Genomic DNA, 22113 nt, shown 5'->3' on the forward strand with positions numbered 1-22113 from the left:
CAAGCAAATTCTTTTCAACCATTGCCTTCACTTCCTCACCTCCAATTCTCTTCTTGACCCACTGCAATCTGGATATACTCAATCTGTATTACACTTCCTCCACTACTTGGAAATTTCCCTCTCTAAGGTCACCAATGACCTCTTCCTTTCTAAATCCTAGTCTTTCAGTTATCTTTAATGCTGTGGATCAACCTCTTCTCCTGGATACATCATACATCCTTGGCTTCACTGACACTGTCCTCTTCTGCTTCTTCTATCTTTATGGCCACTCTTTCTCACCCTTTTTTGTGGACTCTTCCTCTGTCTCCTACCCACTAACTGTGGGAATCCCTCAGGGCTCAGTCCTGAATCCCCTTTTATTCTCCATCTACACCCATGCCTTTGAAGAACTCATTCACTCCCAAAAGCTTCAACTACTATCTCTATGCAGATGATTCCCATATCTACCTCTCCTGCCCTGAACTTTCTCCTCTTCAGTCTTGCATTTTCTCCCGTCTTATGGACATCTCTACTTGGATGTCCTGTCAACACCTCCAAGTTTTGGACATAACCAAACTCCTCATCTTCCCACCCAACCCTGTCCTCCTCAAGACTTTCCCATCACTGTACACCACACCACCATACTCTTTTCATGTGTTTGTAATATTGGCATTATCCTCAACTATCTGTCAGTCAACCTTGATATTTAATGTCACAAAATCCTGCTGGTTCTACCTTCACAACATCTCCAGAATCCCCCCCATCCCCACTGCTGCCACCCTGATCCAAGCACTCATCATATCCTGCTGTGACGGCCCAGATAATTCTTTCTAAAAAAATTCAGTCCACATCCCCCACTCTTTAGAAACCTCCAATTGTTGATTGTCTATCTCTACATCAAAGAGAAAATCCTTATGATTGGCTTTAAATCACTTAATCAGCTCACCCCCTCCTACTGTACCTCACTAACCTCTTATTACAGCCCAACTATCCCACTTAATTTCTCTAATGCTAGACTACTTGCTTACCATAGTTTCATTTGTCTCACTGTTGACCACTTGCCCACATTCATTCATTCATTCATTCATTCAATCGTATTTATTGAGCGCTTACTGTGTGCAGAGCACTGTACTAAATGCTTGGGAAGTATAAGTTGGCAACATATAGAGACGGTCCCTAACCAACAGCGGGTTCACAGTCTAGAAGGGGAAGACAGACTACAAAACAAAACATATTAACAAAATAAAATAAATAGAATAGATATGTACAAGTATAATAAATAGAGTAATAAATATGTACAAACATAAACATATATACATATATACAGGTGCTGTGGGGAGGGGAAGGAGGTAAGGCGGGGGGGATGGGGAGGGGGAGAGGAAAAAGAAGGCTCAGTCTGGGAAGGCCTCCTGGAGGAGGTGAGCTCTCAGTAGGGCTTTGAAGGGAGGAAGAGAGCTAGCTTGGCGGATGTGCGGAGGGAGGGCATTCCAGGACAGAGGGAGGACGTGGGCTGGGGGACGACGGCGGGACAGGCGAGAACGAAGCACTGTGAGGAGGTTGGTGGCAGAGGAGCGGATGGTGCGGGCTGGGCTGTAGAAGGAAAGAAGGGAGGTGAGGTAGGAGGGGGCGAGGTGATGGATAGCCTTGAAGCCAAGAGTGAGGAGTTTTTGCCTGATGCGTAGGTTGATTGGTAGCCACTGGAGATTTTTGAGGAGGGGAGTAACATGCCCAGAGTATTTCTGCACAAAGATGATATGGGCAGCGGCGTGAAGTACAGATCGAATTGGGGAGAGACAGGAGGATGGGAGATCAGAGAGAAGGCTGATGCAGTAATCCAGTCGGGATAGGATGAGAATGAACCAGCAGGGTAGCAGTTTGGATGGAAAGGAAAGGGTGGATCTTGGCAATGTTGCGGAGGTGAGACTGGCAGGTTTTGGTGACGGATTGGATGTGAGGGGTGAACGAGAGAGCGGAGACGAGGATGACACCAAGGTTGCGGGCTTGTGAGACAGGAAGGATGGTAGTGCCGTCTACATATGACGGGAAAGTCAGGAAGAGGGCAGGGTTTGGGAGGGAAGATAAGGAGTTCAGTCTTGGACATACTGAGTTTTAGATGGCTGGCAGACATCCAGATGGAGATGTCATGAAGGCAGGAGGAGAGAGCAGCCTGAAGGGAGGGAGAGAGAGCAGGGGCAGAGATGTAGATTTGGATGTCATCAGCATACAGATGATGGTTGAAGCTGCGGGAGCGAATGAGTTCACCAAGGGAGTGAGTGTAGATAGAGAACAGAAGGGAACCAAGAACTGACCCTCGAGAAACCCTTACAGTAAGGGAATGGGAGGGGGAGGAGGAGCCTGCAAAAGAGACTGAGAATGAATGGCTGGAGAGATAAAACGAGAACCAGGAGAGGACGGAGTCTGTGAAGCCAAGGTTGGATAACGAGCCACATCCTCCCTCTGGTCTGGAGCTGCCTTCCTCTTCAGATCTGACAGACCATTTCTCTCCTCATCTTCAAAGTACTACTAAAATCATATGTCCTCCAAATGGTTTTTACTAAGTCCTCATTTCCCTGATTCACCTGTGTATTTTCATCTGTATTCTTTAATTGCTTGATATTCACTCCACCCCTAGCCACACAGAACATATCCATTTACCACTTTCTTTAATTTATTTTCATGTCTGCCTCCCCTGCTCTCCCAGACTAAACTTTAAGATCCCTGAGGACAGGGATTGGGTCTACCAACTCAACTATATGATTCTCTTTCTAGCACCTAGTACAGGGCTAAAGACATAGTAAGCACTCAATAAAATGTCATCGATTGGTTATTGATTAGTGGCAGTAACTTTATCTTAATATTTAAATTGAAAGAAGCAAATCTGACAATAATTCAACACACAAATTTAAAGACATACTCATAAGAAAAGGAGAGAGTTGAACCAGCTGATGTCTGGGCATTCCTTCCAGTCATATGACTGCAGATCCATAAAAGAATTCTGATCTTTTAGTTGGAATATTTAACTGAATAGTGATCTTTCTTACATTAGCATAATTGGGAACAAGCAAATCAGGTTCAATCATGCCCAGGCTTAATTCAGACAGATCAAGTAGATAAGCAAAAACCTCAAACCTAAGCCTAAAATAAGAACTGATGCAAAGGGAATATTTTAAATAATTCTAAAATGGAATTGAAGTGTGAATGTGTCATAAAAATTTCAGATAATTAGGTATTGGACTGAAATTTGCATTTTTGGGTTGAACTATGTCTTTGCCAAATCTGTCATTCTCTGTGTGTTCCTGTGCTATATTATTCACAATGCCTCAGGGGCCCAGACCAGGACTGTACAAAGCTGGGGATGGTGGGGCTCAGGGCTGCAGAGTTAGCTACTGTGAAGGTTTGCTATGCAGCAGTCCCTTTCTCCCCCACTGACACCAGGATTGCTCAAATTGATTGTAGCAATAACAGAATCTCCACCCATTGAGTGGGTTAGGGAGCTCCAGAACCACTGGCAGCATAAGGTCCCAGACATTCCATAAAGTACCACAGCACCCAAGAATTTTCTCTTTAGGAGAGAAAACATTCAATTCAAAGCAGGCTCCCTCCCTGCACCCATTTCTAAGTGAGTCTGAATGACTGACATTTTCTCATTCCCTTCCTCATCCAGACCTTCCCCAGTTATTCACCTAAATCACCTCCATGTCCACACCTCCCCCATCCTCAAGTGCTCTGTGAATCCTGCTCCAAATGGGTCATTGAGAGGTCTGCCACTTGCTAATCTATGACTCCCACAACAAATAAAAGACTTCTGGGAAATCTTTGTTGTCAGGAGTTTTGCAATTTAAATAGTAATTGCATTTATTAGATTGCGTCATTATATACATTGCATCAATATATATTTATTCCTTGCATCATTAGATTTATTGCAATTTAGAGAAGCACCGTGGCTCAAAGGAAAGAGCACAGGCTTTGGAGTCAGAAGTCATGAGTTCAAATCTTGGCTCCGCCAATTGTCAGCTGTGTGACTTTGGGCAAGTCACTTAACTTCTCTCTGCCCCAGTGACCTCATCTGTAAAATGGGGATTAAGACTGTGAGCCCTCTGTGGAACAACCTGATCACCTTGTAACCTCCCCAGTGCTTAGAACAGTGCTTTGCACACAGTAAGTGCTTAATAAATGCCACTATTATTATTAGTATTATTATTAGTTTATGATCTGCCTGTCCCACCTCCTTCTGTCGTTATGGGCAGGGAATTTGTCCATTAATTCTGCTGCATTGCATTCTCTCAAGAACTTAGTACAGTACTCTACACAAGGAAATGCTCAATAAATACCACTGATTGACTGATTAATTGATTGGTTTTTCCATGCAAGATCTGATTGGTTGGAAAAGCTGCCAGTTGACTCTCCCAGAATGGTGGGTACAGTGGTGTTCAGTACCTTGCTTCTCATGACAACAGATCAATTGTATTTATCAGTCATGGTTACTGAGTGCTTACTGTGTGCAAAGCATTCATTCAATCATATTTATAGAGCACTTACTGTGTGCACAGCACTGTACTAAGTGCTTGGGAAGTACAAGTTGGCAACATATAGAGACAGTCCCTACCCAACAATGGGCTTACAGTCTAGAAGGAGGAGACGGACAACAAAACATGTAGACAGGCATCAGGTCATCAGAATAAATAAAAATAAAGCTAGATGCACATTAGTAACAAAATAAATAGAATAGTAAATATGTACAAGTAAAATAAATGGAGTAATACATGTGTACAAACATATATACAGGTGCTGTGGGGAGGGGAAGGAGGTAGAGCTAGGGGGATGGGGAAGAGGAGAGAAAAGAGGATCAACTGATTGATTGCTTGGTCATACACTCTGGAGGTGAGTGTGATTTCCTCTACCCCCTCCTGCCTTCAGAACATCTCCATCTGGATGTCTGCCCGCCACCTAAAACTCAACATGTCCAAGACTGAACTCCTCGTCTTCCCTCCCAAACCCTGCCCTCTCCCTGACTTTCCCATCTCTGTTGACGGCACTACCATCCTTCCCGTCTCACAAGCCCGCAACCTTGGTGTCATCCTCGACTCCGCTCTCTCATTCACCCCTCACATCCAAGCCGTCACCAAAACCTGCCGGTCTCAGCTCCGCAACATTGCCAAGATCCGCCCTTTCCTCTCCATCCAAACCGCTACCCTGCTCGTTCAAGCTCTCATCCTATCCCGTCTGGACTACTGCATCAGCCTTCTCTCTGATCTCCCATCCTCGTGTCTCTCCCCACATCAATCCATACTTCATGCTGCTGCCCGGATTGTCTTTGTCCAGAAACGCTCTGGGCATGTTACTCCCCTCCTCAAAAATCTCCAGTGGCTACCAATCAATCTGCGCATAAGGCAGAAACTACTCACCCTGGGCTTCAAGGCTCTCCATCACCTCGCCCCTTCCTACCTCACCTCCCTTCTCTCCTTCTACAGCCCAGCCCGCACCCTCCGCTCCTCTGCCGCTAATCTCCTCACTGTACCTCGTTCTCATCTGTCCCGCCATCGACCCCCGGCCCACGTCATCCCCCGGGCCTGGAATGCCCTGCCTCTGCCCATCCGCCAAGCTAGCTCTCTTCCTCCCTTCAAGGCCCTATTGAGAGCTCACCTCCTCCAGGAGGCCTTCCCAGACTGAGCCCCTTCCTTCCTCTCCCCCTTGTTCCCCTCTCCATCTCCCCCATCTTACCGCCTTCCCTTCCCCACAGCACCTGTATATATGTTTGTACATATTTATTACTCTATTTATTTATTTATTTATTTTACTTGTACATATATATTCTATTTATTTTATTTTGTTAGTATGTTTGATTTTGTTCTCTGTCTCCCCCTTCTAGACTGTAAGCCCACTGTTGGGTAGGGACTGTCTCTATATGTTGCCAACTTACAAGTTGGCAACTTACAACTCCTCACTCTCGGCTTCAAGGCTCTCCATCCTCGCCCCTCCTACCTCTTACAACTTCCCAAGTGCTTAGTACAGTGCTCTGCACACAGTAAGCACTCAATAAATACAATTGATTGATTGATTGATTCTTCCCTCCACATGGATTTTGCGCTGTTTTCTCCAGGGATTCTTTTCTGGCTATCAGCTTTATGGTCAAGAATCTTCTTTATCTGATCTGTTATGGTCAGAGGGTCCCCCCTCATATTACACTCCTTTCTCTCTCCCTATTTACTATTCTTGAGAATGATCACCAGCTAGTCTTACTCCTTCAGCCTACGTTTGCTGTTCTTGAAGACAATATCCAGCACTTAAAACAGTGCTTTGCACATAGTAAGCACTTAATAAATGCCATTAAAAAACAAACAAACAAACAAAAAAACTATTCTTTGCTTTGTTCTTTTCCATCCTCTCCCTTTGGCTCATAATCTCTTAACTTCTAATGAGCCCTGAGCACTCCAAGGATGAATCACAATTGCCCCCAACAATAAAAACAGAGAAAAAAATATAAACTGAGAGGAACAACTATACAAACAAGCGCTGCAGAATGCTGTAATTGAAGGAGCCAAGTTTCAGCCTCCTCAGTGGTCAGACAGAGCTGTTCAGAGGCCAACAACCACAACCAATACAACCATCCTAATATGCTGAAAGTTAGGAACGCCTGCTGCTGGCTTCAATTTTTTTCTCACCTAATAATAAAAATAATTGGATGGTATTTGTTCAGTACTTACTATGTGCCAAGCTCTGTACTAATTCATTCATTCATTCATTCATTCAATCGCATTTACTGAGCGCTTACTGTGTGCAGAGCACTGTACTAAGTGCTTGGGAAGCACAAGTTGGCAACATATAGAGACGGTCCCTACCCAGCAATGGGCTCACAGTCTAGAAGGGGGAGACAGACAACAAAACAAAACATGTGGACAGGTGTCAAGTCATCAGAATAAATAGAAGTAAAGCTAGATGCACATCATTAACAAAATAAATACAATAGTAAATATGTACAAGTAAAAGAAATAGAGTAATAAATCTGTACAAACATATATACAGGTGCTGTGGGGAGGGGAAGGAGGTAGGGTGGGGGGATGGGGAGGAGGAGAGGAAAAAGGGGGCTCAGTCTGGGAAGGCCTCCTGGAGGAGGTGAGCTCTCAGTAGGGCTTTGAAGGAACGAAGACAGCTAGCTTGGCGGATGTGTGGAAGGAGGGCATTCCAGGCCAGGGGGATGACGTGGGCCGGGGGTCGATGGCGGGACAGGCAAGAACTAGGTACACTGAGGAGGTTAGCGACAGAGGAGCGGAGGGTGTGGGCTGGGCTGTAGAAGGAGAGAAGGAAGGTGAGGTAGGAGGGGGCAAGGTGATGGAGAGCCTTGAAGCCAAGAGTGAGGAGTTTTTGCTGCCCATTCACAACAATTGGCCTGGCCTAATTTTTCTAAATACAAGATTTATTTGCATGGCTTCAGTGAATATTTAACAACCAATGTTTAGCTTCAAAAGCACCACACACACCAACTTTAAGAACCAAAAAATGATTTATCTCTAGCAATACTGTGCACTAGTGAGCCACAGGTCTCGGTTGGCCCTCAGAGGTATTGAACTTGGCCTGGTGGAAAGAGTATCAGCCTAGGTGTCAGAAAACTTGGGTTCTAATCCCAGTTTCACCACTTGGCTGCTGTGTGACCTGAGGCAAGGTTACTTAACTTCTCTGTGCCTCATATGCCTCTGCTGTAAAATGGGGATTCAATACCTACTCTCCCTCCTGTGACTGTGAGCCCCTTGTGGAACATGGGCTTTGTCTGATCCAGTTCATTCATTCATTCATTCATTCAATCGTATTTATTGAGCACTTACTGTGTGCAGAGCACTGTACTAAGCACTTGGGAAGTCCAAGTTGGCAACATATAGAGACGGTCCCTACCCAACAACGGGCTGACAGTCTAGAAGGGGGAGACAGACAACGAAACAAAACACACGTAGACAGGTGTCAAAGTCATCAGAACAAAAACTTCACTTATATAATAATAATGATGGCATTTGTTAAGTGCTTACCAAGCACTCTTCTAAGCGCTGGGGGAGATACAAGGTAATCAGGTTGTCCCACATGGGGCTCATATTCTTAATCCCCATTTTACAGATTAGGTCACTGAGGTGCAGATATCACTTCTAGAAACAAAAAAATTGCCAGTGAAAAGTGCACAGGCACTAAGGAAAGAAAAAGGATGTGGCGACTAAGTCTTAAAACAGAGTATTTAGAGTGTGTAAGCAGAGATAGAGATGTAAGTACAAAGCACACAGTTGCTGCTGTGTAATTCCCACAAAGAGCTGGCTCTGAAGCTCTGAGGATGCAAAAATGGTTCCTTTTGATCTTCTCCTCCTTTGGCACTTCAGGGAGCTTTGGGGAGGGGAATTTGGGTTTTCACTCCGGATCCATTGTTCACCAAAGGAAACAGAGTCTTCTTGAACTGACAGAGATAGGTTATGCAGGGGACAGAAGGTGAGCAGTTCTGCCTCGGGGGTTAGCTTGCCAGTTTCCCTGCTCTGCACACAGGAATTGCTCGATAAATACTATTCAATCAATCAGTCGTATTTATTGAGTGCTTACTGTGTGCAGAGCACTGTACTAAGCGCTTGAAACTTGAAGCACTATTCGAAGAGTGAATGACCACTCTGGAAGAATAGTTGTATTGTACCTACCCTAGGGCTTAGTAAGATGTTTGGCATATAGCCACCGCTTAGCAAACACAATTCAATACCATATGAAAAATACTGTTCCAGAGGCTCCTGTCAGATTTGAAAATGAAACTTTAAAAATTCCTACTTATTCTTGGAAATGATAATGGCAATCATATAAAACATGATTTAATAAGAGGCCAAATTTTCTTCATCCCTTCTATGAATTCTCATGACCTACCACAGAGCCATCCTACCCAGATGCCAAGCCAACTGGGACCTTCTCTTGCAGCTCTGGAGTGGGATGGCAACTTCAAACTTGAGGTTGAAGGGATGGAACACCAGAAGTGACAGAGCACACTTCTCACTATTATCAACATAAGCATAACTACAAAGATGCTGGGAGAGGAACAAAAGCACCAAGCAAGGTAGCACATTAACTTGTAGAGAGGAGAGACCCAAGACACTTGTGAACATCACTATCCTGGCCCCGCCTGTTGCTTAGGACACATTTGCTCATGTGGTCAGAAGTTCTAAAAAGATGCTCAATTGTCTCTCCCTCCAGACTGTAAATTCCTTGAGGGCAAGGATTGGAAGTAACAACTCTATTGAGTCATAATTTCCCAAGTGTTTAGTACAGTGCTTTGCACATAGTAAGCACTGGATAAATACCACTGATTGACTGACTGAAATGGACATACTATCAAACCATCCGATCAGTGGCAAAAAATGCCCTGTCACAGTGTCAGAAGAGGGCATGGCCCAAGAGCAAGTTGCCCTTAATGAATGTGGCTGGGCCTTACAAAAGATCAGGCCTATTCTGCACCAAATTGGCTATAGCTAATTTTCCACCTCTATTTATAGGATGAAACTTTGGAAACAATAAGTGACTTTTGTGGCTTTATTGGTTCTAAATTGAATGGGAAATATTTAGTAACCACAAATCCACTGGATTTTTTTGTGTGGTTATCCAACAATTATAAGCTCCAAATTAATTTATTACAGGATATTAGTGGTATAATAATGATGGCATTTGTTAAGCGCTTACTATGTGCAAAGCACTGTTCTAAGCACTGGGGGGATACAAGGTGATCAGGTTGTCCCATGTGGGGCTCGCAGTCTTAATCCCCATTTTACAGATGAGGTAACTGAAGCTCAGAGAAGCTAAGTGACTTGCCCAAGTTCACACAGCAGCCATGTGGCGGGGCTGGTATTAAAACCCATGACCTCTGACTCCCAAGCCTGTGCTCTTTCCACTGAGCCACGCTGCTTCTCTATCTTCTAGTATCTTACCAATGTCAAAAATATTGCACCTCAAATTTTAAAATTACTTTTCTTTATCTGAACACTCCTTGTATGTTTTAAGACAAAACTAATTATTCAGAAGCAGACAAATATATAGGTAATAGAAATTATTTGAAAGCAATTTCATTTAACTTGGCAGTAAGTGTATTAAAAGTACAGCATGGCATAGTGGATAGAGCACTGGTCTGGGAGTCAGAAAGTCATGGGTTCTAATCCAAGTTCTGCCACTTGTCTGCTGTGTGACCTTGGGCAAGTCACTTCACTTCTCTGTGCCTCAGTTTTCTCATCTGTAAAATGGGGATTGAGACTGTGAGCCCCATGTGTAACAGGGACTGTGTCCAACCTGATTTGCTTGTATTCACCCCAGCACTTAGTACAGTGCCTGGCACATAGTAAGTGCTTAACAAATACAATAATAATAATGATAATAACAGTAATAATATGGTTATCGTTATCACATGAAAACACAATATAATGGAAATGAAAAGAATATCAATTTCATATAAGGGCAAAGGATTTTGAAAATGAAGTTCTGTAAGTAATACAATGATTGCATATAAACAAGAAGCAATACATTGCAAGAAATATCACCAGTTTTTATAAATGTTTTGATAAGGACCAGGTTCAATTTAGATATATTAAAATCTGAATAATTTGGAAACTAGATTCTAATTCAGGTAAGTGGTTTATTTAACATACAGCAGAAAATGTGAAATTGAAATTTGTATTATTGAATTTAGTTAAGTACTATACAGTTAAGTTTCTGAAAGGCCATTTCCAGCAATCTCAGAACACAGTTACATAAAATGTCACAAATATTCACTGTGAAAAGCCTACAGCACCAGAAGTGGTTTAGCTAATCTGAAGAGTTCGGTAGGCAGAGGACATAAAAGTTAAATTAGATTGCACTTGTATTTTTAGTAATTATTTCAAAAAGATTAATAACCAAAAATAAGACAATAACAATACCAATTAATTTCTTCTGACCTAAGCTAATGCAATTCCCAGAGAGCCTTCTCTGCTATTTCAACGATTTATCTTAGCAATTGAAAAATATAGCAGAAGCATGGACTGGTATTTCCTATAGACTATTCCCGAATAATTAAATTTTCATTCTTCATTAGAGAAAATGAGTCATAAAAATAACTTACAAAAGAAAGGAACCTGTGGGGAAATCTATAAATGGAAAGAGAAGAAAAGGACTCACGGATATGATTTTTTTTTTACACAGTGCTCAAAATAACAGAGTTGGGAGAAGTAAACTTCCCTTTGTCACCAATTTAAAAACATCACTCTCTGGGCACTGGAATGGCTGATGGCAGGGACAGTTTCCAAATCAAATGCATTTTTCAGTTACTAACATCATTCAATCAGTCGATCAGTCACATTTATTGAACATGTACTATGTGCAAAACACTGTACCAAGCATGTGGGACAGTACAATGCAATGATAAACATATACATTCCCTGCCCACAGTGAATTTGCAGTCTAGCTGTCAGGGTGACAGAGCAGGGAATGGGAGAAGAGGAAAGGAGAGCTTAGTCACGGAAGGCCTACTGGAGGAGAAATGCCTTCAGTAAGGCTTTGAAGTGGGGGAGAGTGATTGTCAGTTGGATATGAAGAAGGACATTCCGGGCCAGAGGCAGGCTGTGGGCAAAAGGTCTGCAGCAAGATAGATGAGAAAAAGGTATTGTGAAAATGTTGGAATTAGAGGAGCCAAGTGTGTGGGCTGGGATGTAATAGCTGAGTAGTGAGGTAGGAGGGGGCAAAGCTATCAAGTATTTTAAAGCTGATGGTAAGGAGTTTCTGTTTGATGCTAAGGTGGATGGGCAACCACTGGAGGTTCTTGAGGGCAGCAGAGTGAAGTATGGACTGAAGTGGGGTGAGAGAGCAGGCAGGGAAGTCAGCAAGAAGGTGATCCAGTAATCAAGGTGGGATAGGATAAGTGCTTGGATTAATTTGGTGGCAATTTGGAGAGAACAGGGCGGATTTTAGTGATTTTGTGAAGGTCGAACAGACAAGATTTAGTGGTGGATTGAATATGTGGGTTGAATGACAGAGGAGTCACGGGTAACACCAAGTTTGCAGGCTTACGAGAAAGGGCCAATGTAAATCAGTGATGGGAAAGTCATGGGAAGGACAGGGTTTGGGTGGGAAGATAGGGAGTTCTGTTTTAGACATGTTAGGTTTGAGGAAATGGCAAGGCATCCAAGTAAATAAGTCTTGAAGGAAGTGAGAGACTGCAGAGAGTGATAGAGATGAGGGCTGCAAGTGTAGATTTGGGTATCATCTGCATAGAAGTGGTAGTTGAAGCCATGTGAGTGAATGAGTTCTCCAAGGGAGTGGGTGTAGATGGAGAATAGAGGGAGACCCAGAACTGGACCGTGAGAGAAACCCACAGTTAAGGGGTGGGAGACAGAAGAGGAACTCATGAAAAAGACTGAAAATGAGTGGCCAGAGATATAGGAGAAGAACCAGGTGAGGACAGTGTCAATGAAGCTGACGTTGGATAATGTTTCCAGGAGAAAGGGATGATAATTGTGATAATAATATTACCAATTATGTGTGGTATTTGTTAAGCTCTGGAGGAGATACAGTCGGATCAGACACAATCCCTGTCCCACATGGGGCTCAGAATCTAAGTTGGAGGGAAAACTGGTATTGTACCTCCATTTTACAGATGAGTTAACCGAGGCCCAAAGAAATAAAGTGTCTAGCCAGGTGCTGCAGCTGGGGAGCAAGTGGCAGAGCTGGGATTGGTATCCAAGTTTTATGATTCCCAGACCCATGCTCTTTCCACTACGCCACACTGTTTCTACTGAAGAACTGGTGAAATAGGGAAAAATAGAGAAAGAGACAGAAATCAAGTGGGTGTCATAGAGAAATAGATGGAGTCAGAGAGAATGAACACCATTCCAAACGGCCTACAAGATGATCAGGGGCCACTAAGGATTAATTTGATTTTGATATTTTCGCAAAATATGGTTTCATTTCTTTCTAAATTGCTTCTTCCAGACTGTAAGCTTTCTGTGGGCAGGGAACATGTCTACCAATTCTGTTGTATTGTACTCTCCCAAATGCTTAGGACAGTGCTCTGTACACAGTAAAGATTCAATGAATACCACTGATGATGATGATGAGAAAATTCAACTATTCTTTTGTCTTAAGACATTCTTTGTACCATGTTCCATACAAAACTTTTAGTTAAAAAGAACAGCTTCTTCGTTTGTTACAGTGCATCAGGCTGGTCCATCTGTAGGAATTGATTTCTAGATTTCCATTGAGAAGCAGCATTGCCTAAGGCTTGGTTTAACAGTATCATTCAACCAGTCAATAGTATTCACTGAGTACTTACCTTGTGCAAAACACCATATTAAGCACTTGAGACAGTACAACAGACTAAACGGAAGTGATCCATGTCCTTAAGGAACTTACAATCTAGTGGGGAAGACAGACATTAAAATAAATTTCTTGCCCTGTCTTATGCCGTCGAGTCGTTTCCAACCCATAGCAACACCAATCAATGAATCAATCAATCAATTGCATTTATTGAGTGCTTACTGTGTGCAGAGCACTGTACTAAGCGCTTGGGAAGTACAAGTTAGCAACATATAGAGACGGTCCCTACCCAACAGTGGGCTCATAGTCTAGAAGGGGGAGACAGAGAACAAAACAAAACATATTAACAAAATAAAATAGAGTAAATATGTACAAGTAAAATAAATAAATAAATAAATAGAGTAATAAATAGGTACAAACATATATACATATATACAGGTGCTGTGGGGAAGGGAAGGAGGTAAGGCGGGGGGGATGGAGAGGGGAACACCACAGACACATCTACCCCAGAATGCCCCGCTCTCCATCTGCAATTATTCTGGTAGCGTATCCATAGAGTTTTCTTCGTAAAAATATGAAAGTGGTTACCACTGCCGCCTTCTGCACAGTAAATTCGAGTCTCCGCCCTTGTAGAAGATTGCCTTCCACTCGCTAGCCCCTGCCCAAGCTAGGAATGGAATGGGTACGCCTCTGCTTGACTCTCCCTCCCATAGCCAAGACTGGTAGGGTACTGGAAACTCTCCAGATGTGACCCTGAAAAGGGCCAAATAAATTACACATTGGAAGAAACAAAGGAGTATACATTCCTTTAAGTTTCTTCTGTCCTTTTTGCTTTGACATTCCAAAATTTAGCTTACTGTGCAGTAATTGTTTGTATAACTAGCCGTTCCATGTGTTCCTCCCCTCCCCCAACTCCCTGTCCCTAAGGGCAGCTATATTGGAGTCAGCATAGCTTCAGTGCTAACAAACTTAACTTGGTTCCACGACTTTGTTGACTTATCTCTTCTGGCCACTTGATGTTGAGTCTAGTGATGAAACTGCTCAAGAAGTCATGTGTAACATCTGAGAGAAATCTAGGCCCCTTAGTTGTACAGGAGATTGGTCAGAACTACAGTTTTCCAGCTCTATATTTTAGAATGGCGCTTAATACCACACTGCCATCACACTCTTGTTTGTGCTAGCCCTATATTTATTTGTATTGATGTCTGTTTCCCCCACCCTAAACTATAAGCTCGTTGTGGGCATGGAATGTCACTGTTTATTGTTGTATTGTACTTATCCAAGCACTTAGTACAGTGCTCTGCAAGCATTAAGCACTCAATAAATATGAATGAATGAATTCCTATTTCCTAGTCATCATGCATCATTAATCAGTGTGATGCAGAGGGAAGCTGGGAAAACCCCTGGTTTAGAAGATATACATTTTAGGTATCAATCTATTAATGGTATTCATTGAATCCTTACTATGTGCAGAGCACTGTACTAAGTGCTTGGAAGAGTAAAATTCAACAGAGTTGGCAGTCACGTTCCCTGTCCCTAATGATCTTACAGTCTCAAGCTCCCAGGCATGTTACTTTATTATGTTAATTTTACTGGCCCTTTAAAATTGGCTATCTGAACTGTTACCCATGCAGATAGTTTCTTCTTGGGTGACCCCCTGCCTGATATTGAGGGAGGAGGGGGCCACCGACCTGAGCCATGCTGGTGGTGCTGCCAGGCAGATCCCAGAACCCCAACCAGAAGCATGGCGTAGTGGATACAGCACAGGCTTATGGGTCAGAAGGTTATGGGTTCTAATCCTGACTCTGCCATGTGTCTGCTATGTGACCTTAGGCAAGTCAGTTTACTTCTCTGGGACTCAGTTACCTCATCTGTAAAATGGGGATTGAGACTGGGAGCCCCATGTGGAATTTGAACTGTATCCAACCCAATTTGCAGGTAATAATAATAACAATAATAATTATGGCATTTGTTAAACACTTACTATATGCCAGGAACTGAGCCCCATGTGGGACAGGGACTGCATCCAACCCAATTGGCTTCTATCCACCCCAGCGCTTAGTACAGTGCTTGGCAACTGTACTTCCCAAGCGCTTAGTACAGTGCTCTGCACACAGTAAGTACTCAATAAATACAATTGAATGAATGGCACATAGTAAGCGCTTAACAAATACCACAATTATTATTATTATTATTATTATTAAGTGTTGGGGCAGATACAAGCAAATTAGGTTGGACACAGTCCCAGTCCCATGTGGGGCTCACAGTCTCAATCCCCATTTTACAGATGAGGGTACTGAGGCCCAGAAAAGTGAAGTGACTTGCCCAAGGTCATACAGCAGACAACTCCTCACTCTTGGTATTAAGGCTCTCCATCACCTCACCCCCTCCTACCTCACCTCCCATACCTCCCTTCTCTCCTTCTACAGCCGAGCCTGCACCCTCCGCTCCACTGACGCTAACTTCCTCATTGTGCCTTGTTCTCACCTGTCCTGCCATAGACCCCCGGCCCACATCCTTCCCCTAGCTTGGAATTCCCTCACTCCATACATAATAATAATGATGATGATGGCATTTGTTAAGCGCTTACTATGTGCAATGCACTGTTCTAAGCACTGGGGGGATACAAAGTGATCAGGTTGTCCCATGTGGGGCTCACAGTCTTCATCCCCATTTTACAGATGAGGTAACTGAGGCTCCGAGAAGTTAAGTGACTTGCCCAAGGTCACACGGCAGACATGTGGCGGAGCTGGGATTCAAACCCATGACGTCTCACTCCAAAGCCCATGCTCTTTCCACTGAGCCACGCTGCTTCACAATTTGCCACACATCCGCCAAGCTAGCTCTCTTCCTCCCTTCAAAGCCCTACTGAGAGCTCACCTCCTCCATGAGGCCTTCCCAGACTGAGCCCCCTTTTCCTCTCCTCCTCCCCATCCCTTCCCGCCCTACCTCCTTCCCCTCCCCACAGCACTTGTATATATTTGTACAGATTTATTACTTTATTTATTTTACTTGTACATATTTACCATTCTATTTATTTTGTTAATGATGAGCATATAGCTATAATTCTATTTGTTCTGACAATTTTGACAACTGTCTACGTGTTTTGTTTTGTTGTCTGTCTCCCCCTTCTAGACTGTGAGCCCGCTGTTGGGTAGGGACCGTCTCTAAATGTTGCTGACTTGTACTTTCCAAGTGCTCAGTACAGTGCTCTGTACACAGTAAGCACTCAATAAATACAACTGAATGAATGAATGAATGAATGAACGAACTCATAACCTTCTGACTCCCAGGCCCATGCTCTATCCAATGTGCCCTGCTGCTTCTCAGGTGGTATCTACCCTGGCACTTAGTACAATGCATGGCACATAGTAAATGCTTAACAAATGCCACAATTATTATTGTTATTATTACTATTATACGGGAAGAGTGGAGTATTTCAGTGTTCCTGGACTGTGGGCAAGCAGCTTCAGTGGATAATGCTGGATCTTGGACTTGGAGGGCATGAGGGCAGGAGCTTGCACCAGGCTGAGAGCTCAGACTCTCACAGCAAAGGTAGGACAAAGCTGCCCTGGGGCTGGGATGTGGATGAGAGAAAGGATGGGGGTGTGTACCCCACTGAGAGTTCAGGATGCCATACCCTCCCCCATCCTCTTGGAGATCAAAGCCCTTATTCCAGCCCCCTTTCATCCATTTCTTCCCAGCCCACATGTTCTGGAGTCAAGTGATAAAGGGAACTTGGCCCAACCCTCCTTGGTGCCTCCTTCCCTTCCTTCTCTGCAGCTCTCAGCCCAACGGCAAGGAACCCAGGCTCTGTCCCCCTGCGCTCTGGAATCCAGTGGGGGTCTGGCCCTGGTACTTTGCTTCTGCCCAATGCTCAAGCCCCAGACCCCAGCCGCATAGTAGTGGGGAACTCAGGATGGTAAGTCCTGGCACACCCCACCAGGAACAGTGGATGATGATTACAACAACCACTGATTGGCTGAGGGAACTGATTGATGCCTTAGCATCCAAAGGAAGGACATGAAGGATTGGTACCAGCGTGCCTGTTTGGGGGGAGAATTAGGTCAGTGGACAAAAGCTATAAAGGGTCATTTTGAAGGCACCTGGAACCACTGATTTGCTGGGACCCCCTGGGAGGGAGTGGGAATAACCGTGCCTGGACTGGAGTGTTTTGTGGTTCAGCTATGCTACGCTCCTCTGAGAAGTGGTAGCACGCACTACCACAGAAAACTGCCTGATCATAGAACAAGAGGAGACCTCCTTCCTTTCTTACTCCTCAACTAGTAGTGCTGTAAGTGCCTACTCTGTGTAAGGAACTGTTCTAAGTTCTGGGGAAAGGAATAATGATGATAATTCAGATACTGACCCTGGGTCACAGAGTACTTGCAGTTTAAATATTAGTAGGGAGAAGGAGAAGTGTCTAGGAAAAATGGAAATGATAAATCAGAAAAACAACATAAGAAATCATTAATAATGAATACAATGACAGCTGCAGAATACTAAAGCTAAAGGGGCAGTTTTCAGGCTTTTAACCATCTGATTAGATGGAGAGGCTTGGTTATAGCTGATATCATGTCTGAATAAATGTTCTCGTCTTTTCCACAAAGCTCAGCAATGTCCCACACATTGTAAGTTTTGAATAAATGTCAAAGCAAGCAAGCAAATGCTGATAAAAGTTACACATGAATGATGCCGAAGCAAGAGAATTTACACACCCTAGGTACATGGATTCTATCTGGAGACTGTCTCAGAGGAGCCATGTAAAACTTTAAATATTTTAGCACAAGCTACAACTCATCAGTCCCAGTTTACTGAACTTAAGACCTAAAACCGATTTCTTCCTAAAAATGTTATATATGTCACTTTTGCTGATTTGTGATCACCTCATACCATATCCATTCAGATTAGAATGCTGGAAAATGGGCAGAAAATAGTTGAGGGTATAATGCAATGTCTTTCATTTGACAAATTTAAAGTGCTCTGCAAATTTGGTAGTAACTCACTGATATTCACAACCACCTTTCTCAGTTTTCTCAAGGAGGGATTGCAATACAAAGAAGGGATTTGCTTAAGGTTTCATAGAATTTAAGTGGGATTACTAGAATTCAAACCCCTGATCTTGATCCACTACATCTGACTAATCAAAGTGCTCTCAATTCCTAGCACACGATTCCTAGTATTCAATAGGCCCTGTCCTCTCACCTACTCTCTTCTGCTTTTCTTGTTTACTTAGCCCCTTATCCATTCTCCCACTTCTCCTTTAATTTCTTGCTCCACTTCCCCTCTCTCCTAGATCTTTTTGCTCCCCTATTTCCCTTTCTTTCTACTTCTCCTTCCCTCCCTCTCCCTGAAGCTGTGTGGCCTAATAGATAGAGTACGGGCCTGGAAGTCAGAAGGACCTGGGTTCTAATTTCAGCTCTGCCACTTGTTTGCTGTATGACCTTGGGCAAGTCATTTAACTTCTCTGGACCTCAGTTACCTTATCCTTAAAATGGGGATTAAGAGTGTGAGCCCCATGTGGGACAGGGCCTGTGTCCAACCTGATTAACTTGTATCTATCCCAGGGTTTAGAACAGTACTTGGCACATAGTAAGTGCATAACAAGTGCAATTATTCTAATAATTTCTCCTTCTTTTTCCAAACCTTCTTACTTGTCCAGTTCCCCCCTTCCTTTCCCTTCTTTCCACCCCTTCATGCTCTCCTTTACTTTCTCCTCATCTTTCCTCTATCCCAAGACAATGCATCTTTAACACACAAGATTCCCTGGAACAGCAGGACTGTGGTCAAATCCCATTTTTTTACATTTGTATCACATGATGAACTTCTATTTCCAGAGCCTACTGTTACTAGATTAGGAGATTAAAAGATTTAGTTTTAAGCAGAATGAGACACTTGGAGATGGCAAAGTCTACAGAGGTGGATAAAATAAAATCCCACAGAGAAATTCTGAATTCAACCTAAAACTGATTTTGATTCAGAAAACTTATTAAACTGTCAACTGTAGACTAAACTGGAGCCAATCAGTAAAATATGCCAATTTCCAAGGCAGTTTGGGTTATTTTCCGTAAGTGTTGAAACATCCTTAAACAGGGATATTTTTTCATTTAATTATTTTTACTGGTTCTTTCTGAAACAGTCTCTGGGACAAGAAAACAAGGTCCATATAAGTCTTTAGACCAAAAGCTCCTTGTTCTCTTTGGTTTTTTTAATGGTGGCTTTAAAGTGATTACTATGTGTCAAGCACTGTTCTAAGTGCTGGGGAAGACACAAGTTAATTAGGCCGGGTACAGTGACTGTCCCACCTGGGCCTCACAATCTAAGTAGGAGGGAGAACAAGTACTGAATCCCCATTTGAGTTGAGCTCAGTTGAGGAAACAAAGACACAGACAAATTAAGTGATTTGCCCACGATTACACATCCAGCAAATGGTGGAACTGGGATTAGAACCCAGATTCTCTGGCTCCTGGATTTGTGCTTTATCCACTAGGCTATGCTGCTTCTCCCTTGTGGGCAGAGAATGAGTCTACCAATTGTGTCATATTGTACTCTCCCAAGTGCTTAGTAAAGTGCTCAGCACACACTAAGCACTCAATAAACACCACTGATTGATTTAGAATCAACCATTTCTGCTGATGGATTTCTAAAGGATAGACAGGCAGAAGTGACAGATCCCTAATGGATCCATAAGACATTATTTATTTAAGTATAAATCTGTATATCAAGACTCTGGGAAGATTCCAGGGGACATCATTTAAAGAAAGGGAAATGCTCTGATCCGATGTATGTGTTTTACTTAAAAAATCAATAAATTCTAAACAAGGAATCAAATTAATAAAGATTCAAGAGACCTGATATCCATACAAAATAGTGTTTTTAACCAAAACGGAAGTCCCTCCTATCTACAGATATTGTGGTATATTCTTGGAATCAATTCCTGAACAAGAGCCCCCCTCATATTGAAAGTGAAGACACAGAAATATAGCATCCACTAGCTTAGACTCCCATTAAGCATGCTAACTAGATACTTTTTCTAATATCCTATCCCAAAACATTGCTATATGTTTACCATCACCTAAAAGATGAGTATCTAAAATGAACTTAATAACACCAAGGCTTTCTTTAGATGTCTTCAAAACTGAAGTGCTTCTTAGGTCTTTCTAAAGAAAAGACCTAAAGCATGATCTCCTCCTTCAACTTTCCCATCATTCCCGGCAGTATCTCTAGAAGATATTTCCTGCTTCCTCTCAAAATCCACCCTCTCCACCTGCGCAACCAACCCAATCCCTTTGCACCTTATCAAAACACTTGTCCTCCCTTCTTCATTCATCCATCCACTCAATCGTACTTATTGAGCACTTACTGTGTGCAGAGCACTGTACTAAGCACTTGGGAGAGTACACACAACAAATCCTTCCCTTCCTTGGCATCATCTTCAACTGTTCACTCACCAATGGCTTCTTCCTCACTGCTTTCAAACATGCCCATGTCTTCCCATTCTAAAAAACCCCTCACTTGACCCCATGGCTTCCTCCAGTTATGCCCCATCTCCCTCCTACCATTCCTCTCCAAACTCCTTGAGCAAGCTGTCTACACCCACTATCTCAAGTTCCTCTCCTCTAATTCTCTCCTTGACCCCTTCCAATCTGGCTTCCATCCCCTCCAAAGAAATCACCCTTTCAAAGGTCACCAATGATCTCCTCTTCGCCAAAAGCATTGGCCTCTACTAAATCCTAATCCTCCGCAATCTCTCAGCTGTCTTCAACACTGTTGAGCACCCACTTTTCCTGGAAATATTATCCAACTTTAGCTTCACTGACACTGTCTTCTACTGTTTCTCCTCTTATCTCTCTAGCTCTTCATTCTCGGTCTCTTTCGCGGGCTCCTCCTCTGCTTCCCACCCCTTAACTTTGATGGAGTGTCCATCAAGGTTCAGTTATGGATCATCTTCTATTCTCCACCTAAACCCACTTCCTTGGTGAACTCATTCACTCCCATGGCTTCAACTACCACCACTATGCTGGTGACACCCAAATCTACATCTCTAGCCCTGATCTCTCTTTCTCCTTGCAGTTTCACATTTCCTTCTGTCTTCAAGACATCTCTGCCTGGATGTCCTCCCGTCACCTCAAGCTTAACATGTCCAAAACAGAACTCCTTATCTTCCCAACCAAACCCTGTCCTCTCCCTGACTCTCCCATCACTGTAGACAGCACCACCATCCTTCCTGTCTCGCAAGCCCATAAACTTGGCATTTTCCTTGGCTCCTCTCTCTTATTCAACCCATGTATTAAATCCATCACTAAATCCTGTCGATTCCACTTTCACAACATCGCTAAAATCCACTCTTTCCTCTCCATCCATACTACAACCACGTTAATTCAACCACTCATCCTATCCCACCTGGATTACTGCATCAGCCTTCCTGCTGACCTCCGAGCCTCCTGTCTCTCCTCACTCCAGTCCATACTTCACTCTGCTGCCTGGATCATTTTTCTACAAAAACATTAAGGACATGTCCCCCCATCCTCAAAAATCTCCAGTGATGAAACTCTGCGTTAAAAACTCCTCACCACTGGCTGTAAAGCACTCAATCATTTGGCCCTCTCCTACCTAACCTAGCTACTCTCCTACTACAACCCAGCCCATACACTTTGCTCCTCTAATGCTAACCTTCTCACTGTGCCTCAGTCTCATCTATCTTGCTGCTGACTCCTCACCCACATCCTTCCTGTGTCCTGGAACGCCCTTCCTCCTCAAATTGAACAGACAATTACTTTTCCCCACTTCAAAGCCTTATTGAAGGCACATCTCCTCCAAGAGGCCTTCACTAAGTACCCCTTTCCTCTT

General features: G+C 43.3%; 1 protein-coding gene and 1 non-coding gene across 8 annotated transcripts in view; both read right to left on the bottom strand.

Annotated features, from left to right (window-relative positions):
* Positions 1–22113, bottom strand: part of KCNC2 (potassium voltage-gated channel subfamily C member 2) — a 222411-nt gene that overhangs the window by 103929 nt on the left and 96369 nt on the right. The window lies entirely within an intron of this gene.
* LOC119937318 lies at positions 13889–14026 on the bottom strand. Its single transcript, XR_005453995.1, has one exon. It is a non-coding gene; the product is annotated as a small nucleolar RNA SNORA7 (small nucleolar RNA).

Source organism: Tachyglossus aculeatus, chromosome 14 (assembly GCF_015852505.1).
Source record: "Tachyglossus aculeatus isolate mTacAcu1 chromosome 14, mTacAcu1.pri, whole genome shotgun sequence".
Classification (NCBI taxonomy): Eukaryota; Metazoa; Chordata; class Mammalia; order Monotremata; family Tachyglossidae; genus Tachyglossus; species Tachyglossus aculeatus.